Raw genomic sequence first — 6,437 nt, forward strand, 5'->3', positions numbered from 1 at the left:
GGTCTGTGATTGAAGTTTTGCTTATTTCTCACACACATGGGGCAATAAACCCTTCTGATTCTGATGACCCTGGTCACAGCACGCTAAAAGGCTGAGTTAGTGTTAAATTCGTGTTTCTTCTCTTCTTGTCATCTAAATGCTGAGTCTTAAATGAGCTCGTCCTCAACACCTTCACATCATTTTAAATACATTCTCTCCGTAGGTTTGGCTTCTTCAGCGTTAAAAACCTCAAGTTTCCTTTAGTTTTGTTTCCTCGCATGCAATTTTACCTGGAAAAGTATTCTGATATACTTACCATTAGGAATGCAACAACATTAATCTTTAAACAATTTAATCATTGGCAAATATTTTATTAAAATAAAAAGGTTGTCAATGCTTTTTCTGGCTTTGTTCTGATAAGATTTGTTTTTAAGTGCTAAAGATAGAGGTATGCATGAACACACACACACACACACACACACACACACACACACACACACACACATTGACCTAATTGCTCAGTCTCACTCAACTAATTAATCTCAGCTGACTTAACGTGATGTGAAGGTTAGCTAGGTGACGTTCTCCTAAAATCCCTCTTTTTCCCTCCTGTTCTCCACAACCTTTCCTTTTGGTTTGTTCTACTTTAATTTGATCTTTTTTCTTCATATTTTCTTACATTTTTCCAAATGAGCACTTTTCATCCCTTCTACGTCTGTTCTCCCCTCATCTTTTTCTCAGATCAGATCACTTCTCTCTCAAATCCAAGCGGAGCGCATAACTTGGCCCACATCTATTTTTACCTGGTGAGAAGGTGTGTGTGTGTGTGTGTGTGTGTGTGTGGGGGGGGGGGGGGGGGGGTTGCTCAGAGGTGAGAGTGGGCATGCTGGGAAAAAGAGGAGGGGGGGTTGTTAATGGGCGGGGTCACAATGCTCCATTAATCAAAAAGAATGACACTCATGTCGTCCCTGACAACCATCCTGCCACCCATACATCTGCCCCCCCCCCCCACCCCCCACCCTTCCTCCTCTTCCTCCACGATCCCACTCAAGCAGGACAACTCTAGCGAAGAAGAAAAAGAAGAGAGGGGGGTGGGGTGTTGCTGAGGTGAGCGAACTTTATTAATCAAGCATCTTGGATTAATTGTTATGAAGTGTCACCCATAAATTCTCCATTTGGACTTAATAATCTTTGAGGTAAGACTTAACAATCCCTGTCGTGGTTTGAGTTTTATTGAAGAGGCTGCAGAGGAAGAAGAGACACAAAAGGGAGGGGCGGGAGGGGATGCGGTGACACAAATAGCTTCTCAGCGGACAGTCCCTCTCCGTGTGACAGTTATGAAATACAATTATCAGCAAGATCTGCTTAAGAATTCATCAACTGCACCTCTCCCTTCCAAGGCGAGCCGAAGGAGGGGAACCAGAAATCCAACATACAAAGCAAGTCCCAACTGATGAGGCTCCTCTTTTCTCTGCAGACCCCAAACTATCGTATCTAATTCTCCGCAGAAAGGTAGGACGGCCGGGCCCCTTCCAAAGCAGATTTGAATAAAGGATAAATCACTTGATAATCAGGAAATATGGTAAATGACACGCTGCATGCAAATCACCGAGATCACGAGCAGTTTGTCTGGAATGCATCGCCCGCTGGTTTGCATCAGGGTCAATAATAGCAGTTAATCTCTGCGTGCAAAGAAAACATACTGTCACCGAATCGCGCGGCGTCCTGTCAGCGCTAACAAAGTAACTGTATCATAAAACGCACATGATTTCAATCAACTGTCATCTAATTGCAGCCGTAGCTTATGAAATAAATGAAGAACGGCCACAATGTAGGTTGACGGTGTGCATAAAATTTGCATGACTTAGCATAGTTAGTTTTACTGGAGGCTCCTGTAAAGACAAACAGTCTGGCTGATAGTTTTAGAAAGGATCTGACTCCACTTCCTTCAGAAGGTTTTAACAGAAAGGAGCTAATTTCTGGATAAAAGGCCAGAATCTGATCAAAAACGGAATATTGTGTCTGATCTGGATGCTGTTAGTCTGACTAAAGGCAGATCTGAGAATCACAGGACGATTCTACCCTCAACCAGACTAATAAAGCAACGCTTTTATGAGACAAATTTTTGGAAACAACTTGTTAAACACGAGCCTTTAACTTGACGTTTTCATCTGTCAGATTTCATCCTGATGGAGAAAGGCCTCAGCTCTGCGGAAATCGTTTCAGCCGCCAGCGCCAAAACTAAAGCCACCTGTCAGTTGATGATGTTTGGCTTCTGAAGGACTCCTTCACTCTAAAAGTGAAGTCCACTGAAAAACGGGTCATGTTAACCAGATATTCTTCATATTTCAACATTTTTTTAAGGTTAATGGAAAATTGTGATGGATGTCATTTCAACAGAGTACCATTGATTTAGCATCCAGGAGAGAGCAGAGCACGTCTCAGCTTGTAGCAGCTAATTGTTAGCGTTAGCATCTCTACAGCGCGGCAGAACTTCTTCAGGGTTGTGTTTTGATGTTGCGGAGCAAATGGAGGCAGTGGAAGAGTCGTGTTGCTGTTAGCCAATCAGAGGTGAGATGTTGGCATCTCATGAATATTTTTACTTCCTGAAACAGAAGCGCCAGACCTTTTTATATACAGAAAACAACTCACAAGGCATTCATTCCTAATGGAGACCACAGCAGATTTTAATGTAGGCCTACTTTAAGCTAGTCCATTTAATAGAAGCACTAATTTTCTAATAATTGTCTGAGATATGAGCTCCTGTACAGGCCAGGCTGTGGGTGATCTTTGGATTTTGCCACTTCCGTCCAGACGTCAACGTTACTTTCTCATTTAGGATAAGGACTTGATTAGCAGAGCTGCAGGAATAAAGCTGAGGATAAAAACAGGAGAAAAATAAGACACCGCAACATTTCTGGGTTGCTGAATGATCTCTACCTCTTCTTTGTTGGGTCTATCTCTAAATTAGTTTAATAGCAACTGGATTAATAAATGTACTGTTTTTGGGGGATTTTCTGCAAGCAGTCAGAACTTTTAGATCTTCGAGAAATTGCTAAATGTGGTGAAAACATCTAAAACCTGCATCAAACAGCTTCACGACGCTGCATGTTGTTATTCCTCTGTGCTTGATGATTGATGATATGTGATGTTCTGAATGTTATTGTGGTGTCGTATCTGTTGTTCTGTAAAGATCTGCACAAATAAAGTTAATTACTGTAATTATTTTTTGTACTGATTTTTTTTTGGGGGAGGGGGGGGGGGGGGTTGACGTACGAAAAGGCATAAATTGCTCTTTATAGGGTGTTTTCCTCACATATTATTTATCTGTGTGTATTCTATCCTGCAATCTAGCAAGAGCCCAAATTTTAATTTAGCTTGAGAAGATCAGATCTTTTGATTTTTGCTCCTGGTGGACGATTACGATTAAGAATGATTGATGAGCTAACTGTGAAACAGCTTTAACTTGGGGAAAAGAGAGCTGTTCTGATGGGATTGATAAGCTAACAGGTAGTGTGATTAGGGCCAAATAACACTACACCGGAACAAACACGTTTATTTTAGAGTTCTGTTTTTATTTTGCAGCAGAAGTAAGCTGACATGTTTTAAACTGGAATTCTGTTAAAGCAAACTAGACAATAATTCATAATAATATTTATCTATTGTTAGATGTGTGGTGTGAGTAAAAAAAAAGGTTTCCATATAAACTTCAATAAAAAGGTTCCTTTAGTTTTCATCCTAGCCTGTCAGGTAGCTTAATACTAAAGTCATTATTTTCTCCCAACCAATCAAAAACACAGACCCAGGCACGCTCCGTCACCATGCCCTCCCTTCTCAAACCTAACCACAGACCATGTGATTTAAACAAGATCTCGCAGCAAGGAGAGGTGGAAGGGATTGTCCTGAAAAACATTACAGATATCATATATATATATATATATATATATATACACATGTATGATGTGTTCTGATTGGACAGATGAGCTAACGGCTAGTCGCAATGGGGCCAATTTGGGGCTGGACAATGGAGAAACAAATTAATATATATAAAACACACACACACACATATATGTGTGTTTGTGTTTATATATATATATATATATATATATATATATATATAAATTTGTTTCTCCATTGTCCAGCCCTAAAATGGCCCCATGGCGACTAGCCGTTAGCTCATCTGTCCAATCAGAACACATTATTTTTCTCATAGCTGAGGATGTTTAAGGAAAAATGTCCAGAACCTTTCAAAATAAACTCATGTGGAAATCATTTTTATATAAACGAATCAACCCCCTTGATTCCTGATTTACCTTTAGCCACCCAAACACGCATCAGAACAGAGAACATCGGTGTCCTGGAGTATCTTGTAAAGGATGTTAGCAACAGATACTTTGGGCCTGTGGGCTGTGGCGTGGGGTTTTGTGGAATGGGTTTGCTTCCCACAGATGCTATTAAATCCCATCAAACTGGTGTCTAGGGAGCTACGAGTCTGGATGAGTGCTTCTGACTCTTTGGTGTGTTCACCGAGCCCATCCTATTACTGGATTTAGAGTCTGTGAGAAAAAAAATCCACTCTAGGTATTTATGTACCTGAAAAACATTCAACTATAACCTCAAATGTAAAAAAAAAAACACACACAACCCAGAATCGAACACGTCATTACTTATTGATCAAAAATAAGATAGAAATGCGTTTTGTGGGAGAAATCAGTCAGTCCCATGGTGCAACAGTTTGTAGAACCTTCTTTAGCAGCAAAAATGTCAAAAATCTTTGACTTTACCAATGTTTTGTGTGGATTTGAAGGACTTTTTGTCCAAGCTTAATAGCATTGCTTCAAAAGGTTTCCAGTTTGAAAAGTTCACCCGAGTTTTGATGTACCATCTCTAGCTTTCCACCTTATTACGAACTTTAGGGAAGAAAAGGAGTTTCGTATTAAAGGAATGATCAGATCAGTGACAAAACACGCAAACACGGAACACACAATTAAATGTTTCAAACACACACCATTTAATATTTTAAATGAGTTTGAACCCTAAACACTCTAACACTAACACTAACCAATCAGATCAAACGTTTTCGGTCAGGGCTTTCCAATCTTTGCACCAGCACACCTGGTTGTTAATCAGTGGGTGATTGATGGGCTTCTGAAGAACTTGAGGACCGGCTGAAGAGGTGATTCAGTCATTGATACAGTTGTGTTGGAGCAGGGAGACAGCTAAAACATGCAGGACCAGGGTGAGTAGCTCTGAGGTGATTCTGTCAAAAAGAATGACTGATATTGCTTCATTAGGGCGGCGATGAGGCATCATTTAGATTTTCTTAGTGAAGATTTCTTAATGAAAACAAATTTTTACCATCAGCTGCACAAAAATGAAGCTAAATGGGTAAAAACAATTAGCTATCCACCGCCCTCCCTCCATCAAACCTGCCCCACTGGTCAACAACACCCGTGTCAGTGGATGTCAGGGTGGACCCGATCCTTCAGAGGGATATGTGGAAAGAATCAGCCAGTGACAATAATCAGCAGTGCTGCAAACAGTGGCCTATAAATGTCCCTAAACAAAAGGTCAAAGGTGAGTAAGGTGAGGTGCAGGGGGTGGGGAGATTGTGATTATATATTTGCATCTCTCTGGGTCAAATTGGATGAGTGTAACACTGAGAAGAACACTGAGTTTCTATCTGGGGCTGAACGTTATGCCTGCTCTCCCACAAACACCTACGATGTTTTTTTAATAGGTCTCAAAATACTAATTACAGCTAAACATGTTGGAAAGGTGAATGTAGAGGACTGGGCAAATAACAGAATTCAACACCTGACCTGGGCTTTCCACCGGATGTGTAAGTGCTGCGTAATGTATAAAGCTTTGGAATCTTTTTTCACTTTGGAATTCACTTTGGAATTCTCCCCAATGGGAGATTTTCAGGCCTGCGATCACGCCGAAAGCATTCCACCGAGCTGTTCCGCCAAGTCACAAAATCATCAGAGAAATGTGACATGACACGTGATTTCGGCAGTTCACACAATAAAAAGCAAGGAGAAGGCATGTGTCCAAAAGGTCTGTAGCTTAATGTGCGTTCTGTTTACTTTAATTACGTAATTACATGTTCTTTTAACTAGTTAAGCAACTGGAAAAATTCATGCGTCTTTTATTTTGAAAGTTATCGGAGGTTTTACACGGCTTTCATGTTCGACTTCCTGTCCGCTCCCACCTGAACTGCTGAGCTTGATGCGTTCTGGAAGTGTAGCTCTCAAAGTGTAAGTTTAGCAGAGGGATCTAGCGATGGGTACCTTTGACATTTGAATCGATACCGGTACTTAACGGTACCAATTTTCGATACTTTTGAGTGTTTAATATTTAAATTCTCTTTTATAACTAAATATATATTTTTCTCAATTTATAACAATATTTGATAAATATCGCGATAAATAACATACAACTGTTTGTATTTTAAC

At 40.4% G+C, this 6,437-nt stretch overlaps 1 long non-coding RNA gene across 1 annotated transcript; it reads left to right on the forward strand.

Moving 5' to 3' along the window:
- Positions 1-1,000: 1,000 nt before the first annotated feature.
- On the forward strand, positions 1,001-3,204 carry LOC139064206 (uncharacterized). The gene is made up of 2 exons (XR_011517299.1): positions 1,001-1,491; positions 2,158-3,204. It is a non-coding gene; the product is annotated as an uncharacterized lncRNA (long non-coding RNA).
- The last annotated feature ends 3,233 nt before the right edge of the window (positions 3,205-6,437 follow it).

The sequence above is a fragment of the Nothobranchius furzeri genome, chromosome 19 (genome assembly GCF_043380555.1).
Source record: "Nothobranchius furzeri strain GRZ-AD chromosome 19, NfurGRZ-RIMD1, whole genome shotgun sequence".
Classification (NCBI taxonomy): domain Eukaryota; kingdom Metazoa; phylum Chordata; class Actinopteri; order Cyprinodontiformes; family Nothobranchiidae; genus Nothobranchius; species Nothobranchius furzeri.